Below are 23,540 nucleotides of genomic sequence, written 5' to 3'. Positions count from 1 at the left end.
CAGCTCAGCCCCCTCCCACTTGAGGGGAAAGAGAATGGCTAGCAGTATAGGGCCTATGATACATGGCCTCTGCTCTCTTTCACGACCAGCTATCATTAGGCATGCCTCAGGCTACTTGGGGTCATACTCGACCACCACTAGGAATCCTCAGCCAGTGCAGAACGTAGCGGCCTGCTCATTAACTGGGATTTTACACTGGCTCACAATTGGTTTCCAGATACAATTTTGGGTTTGGGCCTATAAAGCTGTCAGTTCCACTGTGCTCATAACCCACCTCAACAGCTGAAGCAGTCGAGCTGACAGTCCCTCGATACGTAGGACCTTATTATTGAGTATAAAACAGTCGCAGCCCCAAACGGTGCCCCCTTGGGTGTCACAGTCCCTGCCCCCAAGCGCTTACAGTCCTGTGACGGGGCCACTCGCCTCTCACAAGCGCCTCCTATCTGGTGTGCACGTACCTGCACTGTCTCTCGCTGCCTTCTCCGGTTGGCATCCCCTGCTGACTAGGGTTGCCACCTTCCTAACTGCTGGTAACCAGACCCCTGAGGCCCCGCCCCTTCTCTGCCTCTTTCCATGAGGCCCCGCCCCTTCTCTGCCTCTTTCCCCAAGGCCCCGCCCCTTCTCTGCCTCTTCTCCCTGTTCCTCTCCCCCTTCCCACCATCACTCGCTGGATCGTCTCCACCTCTCCCACGCCGCCCAGCTGGGCTTCCTCTACTCTGGGGCTGGGACAGGAGCTGCTGGAGCCTGACAAGGAGCCTGCCAGCAGGTAGGAGGTGGCCCTGGCTGAGCAGCAGCCAGTGCAGGTTAATGACCTGGCATCTCCCCTCGCCCCACAGTAAGCTGGATTTTGGTATCCAGCCAGCACATCTGACTGCAGGCTGCCAGGTCCCCTTTTCGACTGGACTTTCCGATCAAAAACCAGGCACCTGGGAAACCTACTGCCCCCAGCTAGCTTTTCTCAGGCGGGTTTTCAGTGACGCAGCCCTCCAGCCAAGTCACACACAGTCCACGTGTGAAACAACACACGGACCCCTTCTGGGGTAAACAGTCCAACAGGGCCTATTGCGGTACCCTCAGCTGGTCTCTTTATCTGCAGCCCCATCCCTTGGCTCAGTCCTCGGCAATCTGTCTCTCAGCCCCGTTCTAGACTCTCTCCACAGTCCCTGCTCTGATATGGAGCAGTGCCCCGAGGGCTTCCTGCCTGGAGATGCTTTGCCTTTCAGTCCTCATTGACCCCAGCTCAGTCATTCCTTCTGGTTCAGTCCACTCCCTTTCTGGGGGTATCAAAGTCCCACAATCGCTGACCTCCTTCTGGGTCTTCAACCCCTTCCCTGGGCTACTCCCTTTCTCAGGGCTTAAGTCACTTCCCTAAGGGCTAGGAGGGGGTGGGGTGAACCCGGGCCCGCCCACCACTCCAGTTCCCAACCAGGGACCCTATAAGTAGCCACCACCTGCTGCTTCCCTTTAACGTCTTGCTGCTGCACTTCGCTGGGCCACTTCCCTTCTTAGCCCCAACATCTTCTTTGCTCACCTGGCTCCAGCCAGCACTGATCCGTCCAGCCCTGCAGCCAGCCAGGAGCCCTGTGCTTACTCCTCTGGCTCCAGCCAGCACTGATCCACCCAGCCCTGCAGCCAGCCAGGAGCCCTGTCCTTACTCCTCTGGCTCCAGCCAGCACTGATCCAGCCAGCCCTGCAGCCAGCCAGGAGCCCTGTGCTTACTCCTCTGGCTCCAGCCAGCAAACTGAATCTGCTCAGACCCTGCAGCGCCTTTTAGCTGGGCCCACTATGCACTGATTGGCTGCTTCCTTCAGCTGCTCTCTGATTGGCTGCTTTCCCGCAGCCTCTCTAGGCAGCTTGGAGGACTCCCCTTTTCTGCTCTTTTCCTGGGGCATGATGTAGTAGGACTGCAGAGCCTACAGGCCTAGTACACCCCATCACAAGTCCAAATAGACCAGACAGTTAAAGTGCGGGGGGGGGAGGAGGAAGTGAGCTGCCCATTTAAGGCAAAAAAAAATAAGGGCCAGATTTTCCAGTGTGTTCAGCAGCCAATGTGCACCCAGCACCAGATCTGGCCCAGGAAGGCTGGGAATGGAGTAGATGAGTGAACCCAGCCCCTGCTAGGATAAGCTGAAGGAAAGGTGGATGCTCCCAGCGGATCCCAGCTGAGCCAGGGAGTGGGAATGCGCCTGAAGGGATGAAGTTGTATGAGTTTGTGCAGCACTGGACCCATCTGCCGGCACAGGTTTCCCTTGGTCTCCCTCCGGAGGGCCCTGGGTTTGTGTTCTTCCAATGTCTCCTCTCCTCCTGCCCTGATCGCTGGCATCTACCTCTGTGATCCCTTCACCACACACCCTTCCAAAGCATCCCAGTGCCAGCTTCTCCCCCTCTCAGACCTCCCTCGCAACGGCTGCCTGGTGCGTGGCGATGTTCAGCTGTGGGCTTGTGTCAGGAGGGTTTTTTTTTTTTAATGGCAGGTAATTAAATGCATGCAGTTGGTGCCATAAAGCAAGGAAATGACTCCCAATCCCCCTCGATAACATTGCGGATCATTCAATTCTCATTGCTCCAATAATCCAAATCTAATTTGCTGGGAGCCCTGTGCGGAGTCTTCCAGCAGTTCATTATGGCGTGTGACTAGCATTTCATTACGCCTCTTAACGGGATGTGTGGAGGAACTCCTGCTAGCAGCAGCCGCCGCTGGCCTCCATCTCTCCACTGGATGCATCTCGGTACGGTAAATCCTCCTCTGTCACTGCCCATCCCACACACCTTCCTGAACCAAACCCTAGTTCTCAACGCCTAGGGCACACTGGAAATCTGAACCCAGCTGAGGATCTGATTGTTCCAAACACACACACACGTTCATGCATGTACACACACACACATGCACATGTATGCACACTTGTGCTGCTGCATGAACACACACATGCTCTGTAAACTTGGGCCTGTTCAAAAATCCAGATCAGGCCCCCCCAATCCTAATTTTGCAGTTTGAATCCATCTCAGCCTTCCCCGAGCAATTTCCTGTGGTGATATTCCTGTCTTCCCCGCCCACAGCCACAGCTCAATGCGACAGAGGACAGGCCATCTGTCCAGAAATCATTATTACATATCATTTGGCATTATAGATCAGCAGGAATTATGAAGGCTATATGGTCGCTGTGGGCCAGCCAATCAGCTTGTGTAAATTCTCTTTATTGACATCACTGGAGCTATGGCAGTTTACACCAGCTGGGAATTTGTCCCTGAGTCTTTAAGATTTTTTGAAAAATGGGCCAAGTTTGCTTTACTCTCATTTAAGGATGCCCAGGGATGGGAGAGCCATTCTTGTGCAAAGGGATGTTGTTATATCAAGGTGCCAGCAAAGTTGCAACTATCCGCACTAAAGCCAATTCAGATCAGCCTCTGAAATGAACACGGAAAGGGACATGTGCTGAACCCCAGTCTGCTCCGTACAAGACCAAGTCAAGCTGGAAATATTCCACAGCTATTGTATCAGCACCGACCCAATGGCCAAGCTGGCACAGGTGAACTTCCACCCTGCTGTAGTGCTAAGGGCCGGACAGTCCGAGAGAAAAGCAGGACACTGGCAAATGTCAGACAAATACATCCCGATTTCTTGGCCCCCGATGCTGAGCTGGTGGAAGCTGCTGCAGTCCCACTGCCTTCAACAGTGATTTACACCAGCTATGGGGCCGGTGCCTTGCCTTAACAACAGGGGTTTGGGGCAGTAGGAAGGAGACTAGAGGGACAGATTCTCCGGTGGTGCAAAGTTTACATCGACGGAGGGAAGCTCTCTGCTGGCAAGAAGCTGGTAGGGATCATGCTACTGCCTCCTGCAGCCCCTGATGCAAGAGGATGGAGGGCGCCTGTGAGCAGCAGGGCAGGGTGGGCCATTCTGCATCTTTGGATGTTCCACCGATGGCCATGGCACGAGTTAGGCCTGATCCTCAGTGGCTCTGATTTATGGTGGGGTCTGACATTGGCTCCTTGCAGTCCTCTACCCCTCCTAAAGACCTAGGTAGGGATGATTTTAATACCGTTTGCCTTTGAGTTCATTTGCTTCTTCTCCTATTTTTTCCTAATCAAATGTGTTTTCTTTAAGAACATTGGGTCCTGCAGTGTTTGTGGTAAGTCCCTGTGATCTTTCTGAGGCGAGGTAAATGAACCTGCAGTCTGTAAAGAGAAGTAACAGTGCGGGCGGGGTCTGCAAACAAGAGGACAGCCAATGAAACTGACAGAAGTTACATTAAATGGATACCAGGAAATACATTTGTTTAATCCAATTACATGGCTGACCTAATAATTGGAGATATACCAATCTCCTAGAACTGGAAGGGACCTTGAAAGGTCATTGAGTCCAGCCCCCTGCCTTCACTAGCAGGACCAATTTTTGCCCCAGATCTCTAAGTGACCTCCTCAAGGATTGAGCTCACAACTCTGGGTTTAGCAGGCCAATGCTCAAACCACTGAGTGATCCCTCCCCGCACTGCCACAAGGTCATTAAAGCCAAGAGCTCAGCAGGAATCAAACAAGAATGAGGCATTTGAATATACAAAGAGAAAATCCACAGTTCTGTTAGACAGGATAGAAATGTAAAAGGGACATGAACCCACCACTAACTGATGGAGCTTTGGGAGAAACTATGGGGCAGGTTAGTCCAACATTATCCATTACAAAGTTTCAAGCACCTTCTTCTGAAGCAGCTAGTGGGGGATAGGGTACTGGGGTAGCTGGACTCCTAATATAATCTGGTCTGGCAATTCCTGTGCTCTTAGGCCCACTTGTGTTCTCAGGCAAAGGGCCGGACCAGAGAGAATTGGGAAAGAAAGCCAGAAAGGAGCTGGAGAGATACTAAAGGAAAGGGTGCGGATGGGGAGAGAAATGAAGAGCACAGGCTGGAGTTATTTATAGAAATGGCTTTTGTGAGGGGAGCGATATCAGTGCCAAACAGAGATTGTAAAAATAATTCCGGAGACAGGCGCCTCTGCCTTCGCCGCGGAGGAGGCTGCATGACAATTATAGTAAATGCGGTTGGAAGAGATGCCAGGTGGGGGGGGGAGCAGACGATCTCTCTCCCTGTTGATCTCGCTCTGCATTCGTCCAGCAGGAACCACACAAACATTGTAACATTTTCAGCCTCTCCCTCCACACTCCCCAACGGCTGCTGCTCACAAACCTTCACACCAAACCGTTTCCTTCACACCCACTCCTGCCTCCATGGGGAAGGGGAAGAGGAGATATTAGCCTGGCATAGGGACTAGGCAAAGGTGGCAACTGAAATAAGGGGCTCTTGGCTTACGTGTCAGAAAGGACTGTACCCTTTAGGGCACATCTTCACTGCAGCGTTAACTCAGGTGATTGGCACCCGGGTTAGCCCAGCCTGGGTGTGAGCAGCCACACTGCCAAGCCATGCTTGAGTTACTGCGTAGGTCTACGCTGCACTCAACCCCCCGCGGCTGGCCCAGGTCATCTGACACGGGCTGGTGGTGGGGTAAAATTGCAGTGTAGACATTCGGGCTCTGGTTGGATAGACCTGGGTTCAAATGCCTGCTTTGCCACAGACTTCCTATGTGAACTTGGGCAAGTCACTTAGCTTCTCCAGCTCTCAGTTCCCCACCTATGAAGTAGGCATGACAGCACTGCCAGACCCCACAGGAAGGATAAATTCACACAGTGCTTGGAGACTGCACTAACAAGGGCAGCAGAATTATCTAAGATAGTTTGTAGAATTAATGAAATGGTCCCCTCCACCATGCCCAAGAACTGAGCTGGAGTCTAGTTCTCTCACATATCCATATGGGGCCTGTATCAGGCCTTTGTTTCTTGAACGGCCTGATGCTAACTCTGTATCCGATACACTTAGTCAGAGGAGGGCAAAACTGCTGCTATGCAGAAACCAAAGCCCATTACCATTCTGGGGGAAAGGAGCGTGATCTGTGAAAAATTCCCTCTTGAACTCCCAAAGGACATTTGCCCACTCCAAGCAGAGAGCTGAACACTCTTCTAATGAACTGTTGTAAATTCCATGTAGTCATCCAATTTCTGCTTCCATATATTAGTACCTCTTGACTCGACTGTAGTGTTCCAGATTATCAAGGGCTCTGTAAATTAATGCACCAAGATCCAGTATTGAAGTTGCTATCGCACTACATTTATTAAAGCCAGTTGAAACTGCCAATTGTTTTCTGTGGGAAATGTAGAAAAATGTTGGACTTTCCTGTGAATATTTTTGGTGTTTTCAACTACAGCAAAATGGGGCTGAAAAATCTTTGGTTTCCGAAAGCCATTTTTTAATTCATTTAAAAAAATTAAACCTCAATTTTTTTTTGCACTGAAAATTTTGTCTAAAGTGAAAACTTTCCGGAGACATTTTTTATTTTATGATGAAAAGCCATTTTCTGTCACAATTATTTTTTGATGAAAATATCTGAGCTGGCTGTGTTGAAGGATATCTGCACTGGACAGCCGTACATGGCTGACCCATGCCGCCAGTGCAGTGGGAAATAGAGAGGCAGCGTGGGAGGTTTAGGTTGGACATTAGGAAAAAGTTCCTAACTGTCAGGGTGGTTAAGCATGGGAATAAATTGCCTAGGGAGGTTGTGGAATCTCCATCTCTGGAGATATTTAAGAGTAGGTTAGATAAATGTCTATCAGGGATGGTCTAGACAGTATTTGGTCCTGCCATGAGGGCAGGGGACTGGACTCGATGACCTCTCGAGGTCCCTTCCAGTCCTAGAATCTATTCATCTAATGGTAGCCTGGGACTCAGGACATGGGAGTTGAATTCTCTGCTCTACCACATGTTCCCTGTTTGACCAACTCACTTATTGTGTCCGTACCTCATTCTCAGCTGTCAAATGAGGTTTTGTGAGGTTAAATATATTACAACTTGTTAGCTGTGCAGATACTGGGGCAGTGGTGGGCAGATAGATAGAAATCCTACCTTATGATTCACAGTATAAGCCAGCTACTTACTAACAAGGGATAGGAAGATACATCACCAATGGGCAGAAAATTCCATTTGTGATATTTTTGCAACTTCTCAAGTGTCTGGTACTGACCGTTGTCAGAAAGGGGTTACTGGACTGACCTGCTATGGCTGTTCCTAATTCCTCACTTCTAGACATTTATATCACACTCAGCTGAGCATCTATACATCCATGCAGGTCCGTGCAGCTGCTACAGCAGAGTGTTCCTATTATTTATCATTTGTACTTCAGTAACAACAGAGATTATGGCCCTCTGGTGCTGGACATTGTCCACATGCGTTGTGAGAGATGGTTGCCCGTGTAGCACATACTCTAAATGGACAAGGCAGCTGAAGGAGAGGAGGCAACACAGCAGGCAGAACCCGGAACAGAATACAGCTCTCTTACCTTGCAGTCCGGTGCTCTAGCTACTCAATCATGCTGATCATCCAAAGGGAGTTCCTGCCAGAGGTTAAACACAGATAATCAGGGGCCTTTGTAGAACCCATAAGATTGAAAAAATATCTCCTACTTTGCAGACCATAGAGACTGCAAAGCCCAGATCATAGAATATCAGGGTTGGACGGGACCTCAGGAGGTATCTAGTCCAACCCCCTGCTCAGAGCAGGACCAATCCCCAACAGTCCTCGCATGTATTTAGACATCTAACTCTCAGAGTATCCTTTGAAGTTCTGGACTCAAGGGCCCAGGACCAGCCCTTTAGCAATGACTGTGTCAGATCCAAAAGAAAGTTTATCAGAGACTCTGACAGGATTTCCCAGAATCCTGCAGAAACTATGGAGTGGATTAATCATTCTGCAAGGGAAGGTAGGCAGAAATCAGGGATGGGGGCGTTTGACACTTCAGTACAGAAGAAGATGCAACTGAATAATCAAGGGGAGATATGCCAGGAAAATGCCAGACCGCCTTCTTGTTACTTCTTTTTTTTTTCTTTTGCACAAATCTGTCTCTGCATCCTCCTTTCTGATCAACTTTCGTCAGTCTGTCACAGGGCGACAACATCCCAGGCTGCAAGACCAAAGCAACAACAGCAGCAAAAAACCAAAACCGCACACACACACACACAAACACACAAACACACAGACAAACCAGCAACCCGCCCACCCCAGGATTCTCTGTCTGAACTGTAAGGAAACTTGTGAAGATATTCATAACAAACTGGTGCCATTCCTGCCTGGCAAAGCTAATAATTGCTGCTTCGGATGGCACCAGCCAAGCAATCTACAAAAAAAAAAAAATAGAAGGGATGAATCTTGCCGAAGGTGTGAGGGACATGACACACTTGTTCCCTAGTTGGAGTGACAGCAGAGCAGCTGGCAGGCAGATGGCGGAGTGAATCTATTTTTATTTGTAAAGTAGACAAAACTTTGTATTAATAGGCTCAAAAATGAGATTCTGTTGGTGATTCTATGTTCTCCCCAACATCTGTCTCTCAAGGACATCCCACCTGCCTTAGTCATGAACTGCCCCCCATCACTCCCCCATGCACGGCATGTGGCGCAGGTGCTGGGTCCTGTTAAATTTATATTGTGTATCTCGGGGCACTGTCTGCATTGACATGACATCCAGACCACTCATCTGGGGCCTTGTCTACACTACGCGTTTAAACCGGTTTTAGGAGCGTTAAACCGATTTAACACCACACCCGTCCACACTAAGAGGACCTTTATATCGATATAAAGGGCTCTTTAAACCGGTTTCTGTACTCCTCCCTAACGAGAGGAGTAGCGCTAATATCGGTATTACCATATCGGTTTAGGGTTAGTGTGGCCGCAAATCGACGGTATTGGCCTCCGGGCGGTATCCCACAGTGCACCACTGACCGCTCTGGACAGCAATCTGAACTCGGATGCAGTGGCCAGGTAGACAGGAAAAGCCCCGCGAACTTTTGAATATCATTTCCTGTTTGCCCAGCGTGGAGCTCCGATCAGCCCGGGTGGCAATGCAGTCTGAAATCAAAATCCAAAAAGAGCTCCAGCATGGACCGTATGGATGTGATCGCTGTATGGGCAGGCAAATCTGTTCTATCAGAGCTCTGTTACAGAAGACGAAAGTCCAAAGCATTTTAAAAAAATCTCCAGACAGACGCCATAGCAGGGATTCAGCGCACTGCTGCGTGACAAGCGTAACGGAAAGCCAAAGAATCAAATGGACGCTCATGGAGGGAGGGGAGACTGAGGACTCAAGCTATCCCACAGTTCCTGCAGTCTCCGAAAAGCATTTGCATTCTTGGCTGAGCTCCAAATGCCTGTAGGGTCAAACACATTGTCCGCGGTGGTTCAGGGCATAGCTCGTCAATTTACAGCCCCCACCCACCCCCAGAAGTAAAAAAATTGTCTCTTGACTCTTCTAAATATCACCCTATGTCTACTGAATGCTGCTGGTACACGCGATGCTGCGGCACTCAATTGCAGTATCCTCTTTCCCCATCACTGGTGGTAGATGGTGCAATATGACTGGTAACCGTCTCTGCTTGTCTTTTGCGCCCCCGGCCGATCTCAGCCAGGGGCACCCATGATAGCAGCAGACGGTGCAATATGACTGGTAACTGTCTCTGCTTGTCTTTTGCGCCCCCGGCCGATCTCAGCCAGGGGCACCCATGATAGCAGCAGACGGTGCAATATGACTGGTAACTGTCTCTGCTTGTCTTTTGCGCCCCCGGCCGATCTCAGCCAGGGGCACCTATGACAGCAGCAGAGGATACAGCACAAAAGGACTGGTAACCGTCATCTCATAGCCAATTTACAAGGGTATGGTAGATGGTACAGAACAGCTGATAACCATCTCTGCTATCATGCAAAAGCAAATGAATGCTGCTGTGTAGCGCTGCTGAATTGCCTCTGTCAGCGGCATCTATTACACATACGGTGACAGTGACAAGAGGCAAAACAGGCTCCATGGTTGCCATGCTATGGCGTCTGCCAGGGCAATCCAGGGAAAAAGGGCGCGAAATGATTGTCTGCCGTTGCTTTCCCGGAGGAAGGAATGAGTGACGACATTTACCCAGAACCACCCGCGACAATGATTTTTGCCCCATCAGGCACTGGGATCTCAACCCAGAATTCCAAGGGGCAGGGGAGACTGCGGGAACTATGGGATAGCTACGGAATAGCTACCCACAGTGCAACGCTCCAGAAATCGATGCTAGCCTCGGACCGTGGACGCACGCCACCAAATTAATGTGCTTAGTGTGGCCGCGTGCACTCGATTTTATACAATCTGTTTTACTAAACCGGTTTATGTAAAATCGGAATAATCCCGTAGTGTAGACGTACCCGGGATTACACGCCAGCTGGGCCTTGTTAAGTCTAGAGAGGAGCCTGCACCAGCAAAGCTCAGGTTCAGATCCGAACTCCGCCAGGGTTCAGGTTTGTCTGGAACTGAGGTTTTGATTTAGGCCCAGCTCTGTTTCAGACCCAAATTTACCTCCGCACCTGTTCTCTTCCTGCTGGTAAAATACTGAAAATACAGAATTGTGGAGCTCGGATAATGGAAAACGTCCATTGTTCAGAAATGAAGCCCACAGCATTGCCAGCTTCCTCCTCCCTGTGTTACCGTCCCAATGTCTCTCCTTTGAGTCTCTGTTATACATTTTAAACGTCCAGTTCCACGTCTCTCCTTTCGGCTGAGAGATATGAGCTCCTCAGCGGTCCAGCTGCTCTGCTGATCACGCAGTGGATTTGTTGCAATGATGAAGGTGGCTTGCACAGCTTCCAGGGAAGAGGACTGGGGAGAAGGCCAGATGTTTAGCCCTCAAGCAGTGACTCCTGCTGGCTAGTCACAGTACAGTACAGTCTACAGAGCCGTCAGTCCAGTATCCCAGGCTGGGGGTGAAGGCAAAAAGGGTCTGCAGGGGGAAGGTGAAAAGAAAGGGCATTAGCAAATGTGACTCCACCACTGATGACAAAGGGAAGGCAGCAATGGTCTGACACCACATTGTTCAATGACGATGCAGAAGAACACCCTATCCAACTGAAATTACAGAGGTGATTGAGGTCCATGACTGGGTCCTAGGCATCACCGCAACATAAATTAATGATACCAGATCCCACGTCCCATTATCTGTCTCCTCAGCCATTCAAGCACCCTTTGCATCTTCCTCGGCTAGGAGCCAAAGATCCCCCTTGCCTGTGCTTCTCTCTCAAACTCATGGCATTTAAATGAATGCTTTGGAATGCCCCCAAAGCCCAGACAATACGGCACACTGCTCTCTGGGCTTTCCTTTGCATCAGTCACAAGATCCCTACCTATGATTTTCTGGTGACTGCATGCCCTGTAGCCCCATTATGTGACTATTGCTAGTGGTAGGAGAACCTGAGAGTTCAGAAATCCAGAGTGGATAAGCATCTCAGGAGCTCAGGCATTTCTTTAGATTGGATCCAAACTCTTTGGATCTCCTGAGTCTGCAGAGAGTTGGGAATCTCATTAAAGTAGCCTCTCATGAGATTTCTAGCACTTTCTGCTTCTGGTGAGGCTGGAGACCTGCAGAGAGAATAGCCTCTGCGCTGCTATAGAAGCAAAGAGGCAGGCAAAACTTTCAAGCTTTGCAAAAGAGTTTGGTTTGAATTTTGAACCAAGGTTCAGGTTGGTTCTTGCTTCCTTCGACCTGGCTTATTTCTCATGTGAAGGACAAACTCCAGGGAGGAGCCAAGTTGCCTTTAAGCATTTAGGAGACCAGATACCTCGTGTATTTTATTATCCAGCCATCCCTGCAGGCAACAGCCCAGCATTCACATCTGGTCTGAATGACTGGACCCGAACTAAGATCTAAATGGTAAAAGGGTGATAAACGTGCAGAGGAAAATCAGACGCAATAGTGCAGATTATTAATTATTATATTCACTTTATTCTACAAGGCAAGAGCTAACCATTTCTTTGCTAGAGCATCCCAGCACAAAGCAAAACCAGGCCTGTATGATGCCTTATTATGAAGTTAAGATGCTGTGACTTACATGATATCTGTTCTGTCTGCGATGGATTCCTTCCAGCGCCATCCTACACATCATCACACCCCAGACACGGTTAGGCATGTGACTTTTGACATAACTTGTACAATGCCCCACCTCTCACTATCTTAAAATCAAAAGCGAGGTGGTCCGGCATTGTGCCATGCAAACTGAAAACACAACATTCCTCGTCCAGCGTTTACAGGTAAGAACTCCATGGAGCAGTCATGCTGCCTGGGGCTTCCAGAAGTATCTAAATGACTTAGGAGCCCACGTTTCACTGAAAGCCAATCGGATTTGCACATCTAAGTCACATGGGTGCTTTTGAAAATCCCACCCCTTGCCTTTAAAGGATGAGAAAACCTGATGTCTCGTTTACCTAGGTTCGTATGTGAGGGCTGGTCTACACTGGGGGGGCGGGGATTGATCTAAGATACGCAACTTCAGCTATGTGAATAGCGCAGCTGAAGTCGAAGTATCTTAGATCGATTTACCTCTCATCCTCACGGCATGGGATCGACGTCCGTGGCTCCCCGTCGACTCCGCTACCGCCGTTCGCGCTGGTCGAGTTCCGGAGTTGACGGGAGCGCGTTTGGGGATCGATATATTGCATCTAGATGAGACGCGATATATCGATCCCCGAGAAATCGATCGCTACCCGCCGATACGGTGGGTAGTCTAGACGTACCCTGAGTGCCCCTCACTGTGGTATCTGAGTGCTAGCCAACATGAGGTGTGCTTCTCTCTCTTTCCTCCAGACAGCAGGGACTGGGGCTTCTGTTGTTCTTGGGGTTTTCTGTGTGTTATAGTAAGCAGGCACAGTTGCAGATGAGGGTGTTGCATTTTTCTCCGAAGGCGTTGAGGTTCAAGCTCATCTGATCCCCTCTGGGAGAAAGATTCACAAGTCAGTCTCCAAAAAAGCTCTGTCCCAAGCATCTAAGAAACTCACTCTTGAAGCTGATGGGTCCACTGTCTCAGTGGAAAGTAAGTGTCACGTGCCGTGAGGACACAGGTTGAGAAGACCCTTCAGTAACAGGGATCGGTCCCATGGAAGGCTTCACGACCAATGCCTTGAATTTCTCTCAGTGCTCACTGGGTAGTCAGTGAAGAGTGGAGAGCCCTGGGAAGGGCAGTCTGTTTGGCTGAGCTGCTGTGCCGAACTAATTGCAGCTGTTTTAAGGTTGGCTGCTTCATTCCTAGGCACAGAGCATTACAGTAACTGAGCCCAGAGGCCCTGGCTCTGTGGAGCGCTGTGACTACGTCTGAACAGCTGCGTTCTTGCCAGCCAGAGCCGGAAAGCTGGTGTTTTGTGGCTGTGGAGCATCCTAATGATGTCAGGCCAGATGACCTCAATGAAGGAGGATGTTCTGGAGGCCAGGAGTTCCTTGCAGTGCCTCCCTCTCCTTGACTCATCATCTCAGGCCTTCCCAGGATTCTGCTTCTCCAAGTACATCCAGTTGCTGGTCTCAGCCAAGCTCTTGGGGGACGGTGCGGCATGAGCCTGTTGTGAGCACAGTACAGAGCTGGGTGTCCTCCGTTTACTGCTAGTATTTGCGTCCAGGCTAGTGGCTATGGATGGATGTGGAACAGGATGAAGGAGAGGATGGATCCCCGTGGGACTGCACAGGTCACGGCTTGGGTGTGAAGGAGCCAGTCATGATTCTCTGGGGCAGCTTGAGAAGGGACAGTCGACGCCATCTCAGTGCAATCCCACCAGCCCCTGCCACAACTCTGTGGCTGGGCAGCAGAAATAAGTGACCATGTCACTTGGCGAGACAGAGGCCCAGCAGTGCAAACATGGGAGAACGGGCCCTAGTATTTGGCCAAGAGGACCACCTCTCCAGTGCCACCAGTGTTGTCTTGGTTCTGTCTCCTGGCCTGATGCCAGATTGGGAAGAGCACAGAGTCTAGATGGAGCTGGGGTAACCCTGGGCAAGCCCACGGGGATGGGAGGTTAGGCGTGGGGTGGCAGCTGGAGAGGACTGGGGTGTTCAAGGAGTGCTGCAGGATCACAGGGCATTGGGAAGGTTTTATGAAGCCAAGATTACACAGCACTTCCCCGCATCATCCCTGTCCTTTATTCCCTCATCTCTCCGGCATTAAAATCACCCCCTCATTTATTTCCCACAATGCCACTTAAATCCACATAATGATAAAACATGCATCTTAATATTGTATCCTCAGCGCTAAGTGCCAGGAACAGCAAAGATCCATGCAAATCCCCGGCACTTCAGGACAAAGGCTCGAGTGTCATATTGCACTGTTCACACTCCAGAGCTCCCCATTCAATTTCATTTCAATTTATTTTCTCCATTTCTTTAATATACATAGAGAAGGGGACGCATATAAAATGGCATTAAGAACCTTTGTACGAACGGGAGCCAGCGTCTGCATTTAGACTCTTCCTCGCCCCACTCAGGCTGAGTGGCTTTCCAGTTAATGAGTCTATGGGACTAGGCACTTCTCTGGCCTCTCTCACAGCAGGAGATGAACACCGCCCACCCGTTCATGAATTGATCTTCACGCAGGGAGGTAGGGAATGATTATCCCCCCATTTTACAGATGGGAAACGGAGCGTGATTGAGTGACGTAGCCAGGGGCTGATGGAATAAATGGGCCAAAGGTATTAAGAGAACCCAGTTGCTATCTACCATTAAACAGCGCTAAACAAGGCTCGGGGTTTGGTATACGGAGCCCGGAGCCTGCTTAGTACCATGGCAAACACCATTCAAAAGCCTTTCGACTTTTTTATTTCAGATACCGAAAAGCAGGTAAAGCCTCTGAAATGTAAAGTATGAAATAAAATAAAACATCCTTAACATCCTTTCCCTTTAGCTGGCGAGAGTTTTAGAAGGAAAACACCTTTGTCTGCAGGGCCGGCTCCAGGCACCAGCTGAGCAAGCTCATGCTTGGGGCGGCAAATTCTAAGGGGCGGCATTCCGCCCAATCCTAGGGTGGCATGGCCACTTTTCCTTTTTTTTTTTTTTTTTGGTTCGCCGCTCCGGCTGCCCTGCACCCTGGTTGTTTTCTTGTTGGGGCTTTTTTTGTTTGTTCTGCTTTTGTTTGAGCCGCAGGTACCAACTGCTTGTCTGGTAGTTACTTGGATGGCCTGAAAGATGGCAATTCCTGTCCCTTTGTCAGGAGCTGCTGCAGTTTGATAAAGTCAGATCCAGTTTTATTTCAGGAGGTGTTTGGGATTGAGCTGGTGCTGGCAGCAGGTGATGATGTAATTTGGGTCCCTTTCACTATTGTCATCATTACCACCACTAACCTCGACTAGCACCAACACGATCCACGAGCACCACCCACTGCCACCAATGCTATCACCGCCCACCAACACCACTAAAACCATCCCCTACCCCCAGCAACAGCCTGCACTACCACCACCTGCTACCATCGCTAACCCCCACTAGTGTCAACAACACCACAACCACTGACTAACACCAACAACATCACTATCACCAACAACTCAAACACTACCCACTACCAGCAACACAACCCACTTCCTGCCATTAATACCACAACCACACCATCACCACCACCCAAGACCACAACAAATCTTATTGCACACCTGAACCAATGGCCTGGGAGGGGCTGGAGGAGGGATGGGGGACCCCACTTGCCCCAAGCAAGAAAGGTTTCTCTGATACACCTCTCTCCTGTCCTGGCCTCTCATGCTCCTGGGGTGTTACTGTGTGGCTAAGCAAAAATCCTGACTCTCCACTTTGAATCATTTTTTCTCAGAGGCTGAGGATGTGGCCGAAGATTTATTACTGACAATCCCAGAACCTGTCCTGTCCTGGAGTCTTTTTACAAGATCTCAATGTAATTCAGTGGAATTCACCTTGCAGGCAGGAAATTCCCTACCAGAGGAGTAGGATTCTAATGCACCAAGGTTGTATTCATTCCTGTTTGCTGCGGCTAGTGGCACGTTTGGTGCTGTATGTCACACTTTCAGGATAACTGCACCGGTATTCCTCCCCCAGTTTCATGCTCCACTCCAGGAGTAGCCAGCCAGATCTGAGGTCTCCAGCTGTCTCCTGGGCAGGGACCCTTGTCCCCCTCCCTTCTGACCAGGAGTTTTAAGACTGCACAGCTCCCTGCCTTGCACTGTGATACCCCCAGCAAGCCAGTTTGCCTAATGACCAGCACCTGTGCATTGCTCTGTCTCCCTGAGACCTATGAACAGTGTGCTGCCAGCAGTTACAAGTTCGTGCACAGCGCTTTCGCAGCAAGCACATTTATTCTCAAGGTAAAAGCGTCCCAGAGAAAACATGCTAAAAACAACAAACAGATTTAAACATACACCAAACATGCCAGGAGTCTCCCATCAGTCTTGTGGTGCCTAATAGGCCAAGGTCTTTCCAATGCTTCTGCAAGGGTCGGGAGCGGGATCAGAAAGAAGGCCCTGAATCAGTTTAAATCCAGCCATTTTATATCAAAATCACTTTTTTATCTGATGGTCTCTGGAAAACCCACTTTGAACCAACACAGACCCGCCTCCCCAGGGGGGTGGTACCTCTCTGGAGGTGTTTACAGCCTAAGCAATTCACCTTAATCATCCCCCCACCCCCACAGCTGTGGTAACGCTGCCCTGTGAAGGGGTTGACCCACTGCTGGCGCCTCCTTATGGCCGGGCGTGGCATGGCAGCTCTCTCCCTGATGGCTGCTACACCTCTGAACCTGCCTGTTCCTGGGATTTGGCCTTGTGGCCAGGTCACTTGTGGCCTCTCCCCTTGCATCGTAGTCCGTGGACAAAAAGCAAAGGGAATTATGGCAAATAAATGGCGTTCCTAGGGAATAGAGGGGAATGACGCCCTTCAGGGTGCATCAGAATCCAGCCCTGCCTTCCCTCAGGGAGTGGCCATCGGGGATGCTCCTACCTTCAGTCAGCCCTTTCCTCAGGAGCTGAAGGTTTGTTCTCTTCCCTAGTCTACCCACACGTGAGCAGCTCTGCTCCTCCTGCAGCCTGTGCATGCCTCGCAGGTGTGGCCGGGTGGGGCTGGCTGGCTGAGTCCAGAGCAGCTCCTTAACCCTTTGTTGTGCCGTGTGGGGTTGGTACACACCAGCACACACGCCCTGGAGTGGCATACAATCCCCGTCCCCCAGTTATACTTAAAGGGAGAGCAACTGTCTACACTCTGGTCCCCTAAGATACTGCCTCAGATTGCAATATCTGTCACACTGTACACACACGGAGGAGCACACTTGGCCCCCTCCCTCAACAGGCTTTACAGGTGAACTCCCAAAAGAGAACAACAGGATCCAGATCCAGCCATGCATTGGCGTCCCATTCTTGGATCGCGATGACGGAACTCGCACTACATTTGGGGACTGACATAGAGGCTTACGTTAGGTACTACGTGGCCCCCCTCACCAAAATATGTGAGCGCCTCACCATCTCTAGTGCATGTGTCCTCCCAACATCCCCACTGGGGAAACTGAGGCCCAGGGAGGGGAAGTGACTTGCCCGAGGTCACACAGGAGCAGGAAACTGAACCCAAATCCAGGCACTGATCTGATCTCAGTCTCATGCCCTAATCCAGATCTGGATCCAAACCCCACCTCCTTGCTCTGTTTCCAAAGCACAGACACGTATATATATGTGTGAACAGACAAGACATCTATATCTGTCTAGCTAGGTGTTTACACCACACTCCTCAGTGTGGTATCTGAGTGCTTGCCTGGAGGGATAATACTGATCAGCCTCTTGAAAGATGAGAGTGCAAAGATGGAGATTGGAAAGAGGGGAAGATTGACGACCAGCATGCCAGGAGCAGGGAGGGCATAATGCACTAAACACCAGGATCCCATCAAACCTGCCAAGACTAACTCATTTGGAAGGAGATGATCTCATAAATGGATTAGTTTTAAGGCTGTTTTAAAAGCCACTCCCCCCTGTGATTAAGGGTTGTGAGTTCAATCCTTGAGGGGCCACTTAGGGATCAGGGCAAAAATCTGGGACTGGTCCTGCTTTGAGCAGAGGGTTGGACTAGATACCTCCCGAGGTCCCTTCCAACCCTGAGAGTCTATGATTCATAGGCAGCCCCTGCATGCCTTGCTGAGTCATAAGGTGGATATCCCTTGCGTCTCTCAATGGGTCAGTTGTATAGCTGATGGGCCATCAAGCAGGCTAGGCAGTGCTAATGCGAATTTGTCTGGGGGGTGTCACCCAGATGCACAGCACAAGTTTGGAACTACAGACATACCCAGGGCCGCCCAGAGGATTCAGGGGGCTCACCCGGCGGTGGTCCAGGTCTCCGGCAGCATGTCGGCGGCGGGGGGCCCTTCAGTCGCTTCGCATCTTCAGCAGCACTGAAGGGCCCCCCGCTGCCAAAATGCCGGCTCAAGACCCGGACCGCTGCTGGGCCAAGGCTCGCAGGGCTCCTGCGGGGCCTGGGGCAAATTGCCCCCCTTGCCCCCCCCCCCACTCTGGGCAGCCCTGGCCATACCATACATATAACTTACAATACAAAGGTGATACAAACACATGAAGGAGATTATCATACTCAGCAAATTATCACACTTCTGCAGATACATCACATGGCATATCTGGCACAACCCACTGCCATTTTACTATACTGGTATTCATAATGCCTAAAGTGTCCCCCAGATTCCATACAGTGTCACATGTGTGGCCCTACGTTCTGATGATTTGCTGGGAGTTTCCAAATTCTGAGGCCTCTGCTGGTCTTTTTCCAGGTGGGGGTAAACTTGCTGTGTTCACTGGGGGGGGAAAGGGCTACCTGCCTCTTGTGCAAAAGAAAAACCTTGTGAAGCTGGATGCACAAAGCAAATGACTGCCTCTTGTGGAAAAAAAACGTCGTGAAATTGCCCAACTCAAACAAGCTCAATTCTGATCTGACTTGCACAAATTTTTACTCCATCAGTTTCAGTAGAAGGGCTCCTGACTTACACAGGTGCACGAGAGATCAGCTACAGGCCAGTGATTTCCCCAGAGCCCCTGAGCTCAGCAAATGCGGAGCCAGTCCCAATATCGACACACAAACGTGCAAGAAAACCAACCAGACAGAAAGACAGGGCTGCAAAGCTAAAGCTTCCCCACATGGAAAATTGCCAAAGCAGCTGATGAATTAAACCGTCAGAAAGGGGCAGCTCCAGGGGTTCTGTGGCCCGAGGCAAACTGGCAGGTAGCCACCCTGACCAGCCTGAAGCCACCCGCGTTTCGCTGCCCGAGGCAACCGCCTCTTCTGCCAGTATGATACTGCCAGCCGTGAAGAGTTACGGTTACCGTACATCCCGGTTTCCCCAGGCACTGCCTCTTTTGAGCCTCTGTCCTGGCAGATTTTTCAAACAACAGGCAATAGCTTGGATTTTGGCAGAGCAGACGCTGCAGCTCAGAAAGAGCCCCGATTGCTCCACATCTCGGTTGGTCCCTTCCCTGCATCTGCAGCTGGTTGAGCCAGTCCCCTGCAGCCACAGCTGCCGGATCCCGTCCACCCAGGCCCCTGGCTCCCAGCCCTGGGGAGAGGGTCCTGCAGGTAGGTGCTGATTGACACCAGCAGCCCTGCCACGATGACCAGGGCCGCCCGGGGGGGGACAAGTGGGGCAATTTGCCCCAGGCCCTGGGCCCCACGGGGGCCCCAATGAGAGTTTTGTGGGGCCCCTGGAGCAGGGTCCTTCACTTGCTCCGGGGGCCCCGGAAAACTCTCGCGGGGCCCGGGGCCGCAGAGCTTCTTCCGCTCCAGGTCTTCGGTGGCAATTCGGTGGCAGGGGGTCCTTCCGCTCCGGGACCCGCTGCTGAAGTGCCCCAAAGACCCGCGGGGGGGGGTCCTTCTGCTCCGGGACCCGCCGCCGAAGTGCCCCGAAAACCCGCGGTGGGGGGGGGGTCCTTCCGCCCCGGGACCCGCTGCCGAAGTGCCCCAAAGACCCGCGGGGGGGGGGTCCTTCCGCTCCGGGACCCGCCGCTGAAGTGCCCCGAAGACCCGCGGGGGGGGGGTCCTTCCACCCCGGGACCCGCCGCCGAAGTGTCCCAAAGACCCGCGGGGGGGGGGTCCTTCCGCTCCGGGACCCGCCACTGAAGTGCCCCGAAGACCCGCGGTGGGGGGAGGGTCCTTCCGCCCCGGGACCCACCGCCGAAGTGCCGGGTCTTCAGTGGCAATTCGGCGGTGGGGGCCCCCCGCCACCGAAGACCCCAGGCCCCCTGTATCCTCTGGGCGGCCCTGATGATGACAGGGAGTGACACTGCTCCCCCACCTCCAGCGAGTACCATTACTGCAAGTAAACCCCTCCTTCAACCGTACTCCCCCAGCTCCCTCCCCACCCCACCCCCACAGCGTCCTTTTTGGGGGGAATCTGAAATATGGTAACTCTATAAGAGTGGAAAACAAAACCACGAAGCAATCGGATGCCGTTCCCAATGGTGTTTAAACCACGATGGCATCATCTCAAACAGTCCTCCTGGGAAAGAACAGGCAGGCCAAAGGATCAGCCTCGATATAGTCAAGGGAGAAGGCTGGATCCTCTTATTTTAAGGCCCCTTTGCATAATTCTGGCATTGCATTTAACCTTTGGCTAGCGGGGGGGCTGGGCACAGCATAAGCTGTTACAGCAGGATCAGAATGAAGAAGCAGCAGCAACCCCCAGGAACCCCACCATGGGCAGCCGGTAGCCCACGGGCCCTCCCTTTCTGCCCAAGGCCCCATCCCTTGCCCTCCCCTTCTGCCCCCCTTCCCTGCAGGAACCCAGCCCAGAGCGCGAGTGCGCGCACACACTCCACAGCTCCTGCCCCCCATCCCACCCCAGCACCAGCTGCCCCGAGTCCCGCCAGCCCACCCCAGCCAGCCTGGGCTAGGGAAGAGTGAGAAGGACGAAGGAACTGCAGGAAGCAGCCTGGGGGTATAGCGTGGGTGAGGCCATGCCAGGCTATTTGGGGAGGCACAGCCTCCCCCAGCCTATGATACCTGCCACCCTTCACTGCAGCCGGGCAGAATAGACACTCGCCCCTGCCCTGCTTGCTCCTATCTCTCCAGCAGCTCAGGGCCCACTCTCAGTCGAAGGAGCGGGGAATCGTACGATTATTATTCATTATTTGTATTATCACAGCCCTTAGGAGCCCAGCTCACAGACCAGGACCCCGTCGTGCCAGGCACTGCCCAAACACGGAACAAAAAGACCCTCCCTGGGCCAAAGCTGAGGCCGCCGCTGCTCCGCACACAAGCCGCAGCCTTGAAGCTCAGGGTAAACGAATTCCGTCTGGGACCAAAAGAAGCCGAGTGGAGTCATTAGCCGGGCTCTGGTGAAAGCACCGTCACGGAGCCCAGGATTCTGTTTATTATGCCCTATTCAAAGCCCATGAAAGGTGCATTCAGAGCGCGCTGATGTTCACGATGCAGCCACTTGTGAACGGGAGCACCTCTCTTTCTCTCCCCTCTCACTAACGCGCACCTTGAATGAACAATTTATCCCATTGACCTACATTCTCTGCCGGCGCGACAAAAGGGCCCCCGCTTCGGCGCGGCCTGGCTTTGAAAGCCTTCTGTCGCACAGGAGCCCTGAATGCCACCGAAAGGAGAGAGAGCAAGAACACCGCGTGTGTGATTCCATGCAATTGAGACAGTTGGATAACATCCCTGGAGCGAGGAGCTGCCATCTGCTGAAGAGATCGTTAACCAATTTCCCTAACAAAGCCAGGTGATTGGCTCTATTCTTTGGCACAGCAGAGGCGCTTGTCATGGGAAGCCAGAGCACATGTGTTCAGGGGAAACCTCTCCATTCCCTGCCTGCCCTCTGACAAGCATGAGAATCTCTCTGGCCCTCTTCTGTGAGTTTTGGAATTGATTTCCTCTGCATGCTGCCCCCACCCACCAGCTGTGCCACTATCTAATAACCCCCACTCACAGCATGATGACCATCATCATGGCCAACACAGTAGGAATGGAAGGGGAGCATTGGCCTGCTGTGGCGGTTGGCGGGAGGGCTCCGGGGCAGGAAGAGGTGGAGTGGGGACAGGCCTTGGGGGAAGGGACGGGAGGGTGGGGCCTTAGGATGGGTGGGGAGCACCCACCAGGAAAAATAAAAGTCAGCGCCTGTGCACCCACCAGCAGTGTTTGAACCCAAGACCTTCAGCAGTGAACCCAGGCCTAGAGCACTAGAGCTAAAGAAGCAACTCCATCACCCGCTACCAGGTGGTACGCTATCATCTCTGTGGAGCAGCCAGTAGAAATGGGATGTGGCTGTAAAATGGAAATCCCCATCCTTGGGGAAAAAAATAATGTTGATATTTGTTTTATTCCATATCAGAATGAAAAGTAACAAACGTGAAATTATTCACATGAAGGGATTTCCAGAACTGTTCCATTTCAGAAAAATGGTACCTGGGCAGGCCTCCCAGCTCGTTGAGTGCTGTGGCTGGCCAGTTTTCCAGGCAGCCTGGGAACTGGCTGTCCAGGGAGCCCAGGGAACTGGCCAGGTGAACTGCTGGGTAGCTCAGGGAACTGGCTAGCTGGGAAGCAGAAAAACCCAGGGAGCTGACTAGCCCTCAATCTAGCAGCCTGGCTCCCTGAGAAGCCCATGGAGCATGGGAGACAGTATGGCCTAGTAGATGCAGCACTAAACTTGGACTCAGGAGACCTGCATTCTATTCCTAGCTCCGCCACTGCTCCTACTGGGTTACCTTGGGCAAGTCACGTCACCTTCCTGTGCCTCAGCTTCCCCAGCTGTAAAATGAGAATAAAGATCCTGACCTCCTTTGAGGGCTACTGATGAAAAGCACTAGGTAGGAGCCAGGGGACCCCTGGGACCCACTGGGTCAGGAGTAGCCTGCCAGGCTGGCTCCCAAGTTGCTGGGGAGGCAGGCGAGCAGGAGAGAGAGCAGGAATACAGACAAAATACTACCGGAAACCTGCCTGATTTCCACTGAAAGGTTCAATGGAACTAACACGTCCCCACACAGCACGTTTCAATCCCATGGAATCAGCACCTCTGACAGAGAACCATTTCCATCAGAAAACTGCCAGCCAGCCCTCACCGTGGCACCAATGCATGTCCCTTCTGTGGGGAGATGCCAGGATGGCTGTTGTGGGGCACGTGCCTGCATTTGAAAAGGAGGGTGGGAGTGGGTGATTAGGGAGGGTTGGTGGTGGAAGTGGGCAGGGAGGGGAGTGCTAGGGAGGTGCAGACAGGGAGGTTTTGACTGCTGGATAGCAGGATGGAGCTAAAGGTTTTTCATTTCTCCCTCTCCCAGAGACCTCAGAATGGCTATAGTCTGTCCATCAACTTCTCCTCACCCGAGAAAGAATCCAGCCCAGGTATTACGCACATGGCTGCTAAGACAGGACATCTGGGTTGGAGTCTTACTTCTAGGTAGCTCTTCACTCACCAGTTATTCCCTTTAACGTGCAGTGTTAACAGTCGTCACAGTTTTGGGTGCTCCTGGAGGCAAGTGATCAGGAGAGCATCTTAGCTTTCATTTGAAAAGAAAGGCAGGTTTCCAGGCTTTGCGGTTGCAGAAAAATGCTTGAAAATGCAGCTCTACAAGGCTCCAACACCAGATGGCAAAGAAAAATAATCCAAACTTAATGCTTAAAATCTCATGAGTTGGGGGGTTGCAATGCTGAATATGGAGTATTACGGCCAAGTT

The sequence above is a fragment of the Mauremys reevesii genome, linkage group 21 (assembly GCF_016161935.1).
Source record: "Mauremys reevesii isolate NIE-2019 linkage group 21, ASM1616193v1, whole genome shotgun sequence".
Classification (NCBI taxonomy): domain Eukaryota; kingdom Metazoa; phylum Chordata; order Testudines; family Geoemydidae; genus Mauremys; species Mauremys reevesii.
The sequence above is the reverse complement of the archived record's forward strand: the minus strand, read 5'-3'. Positions refer to the sequence as shown.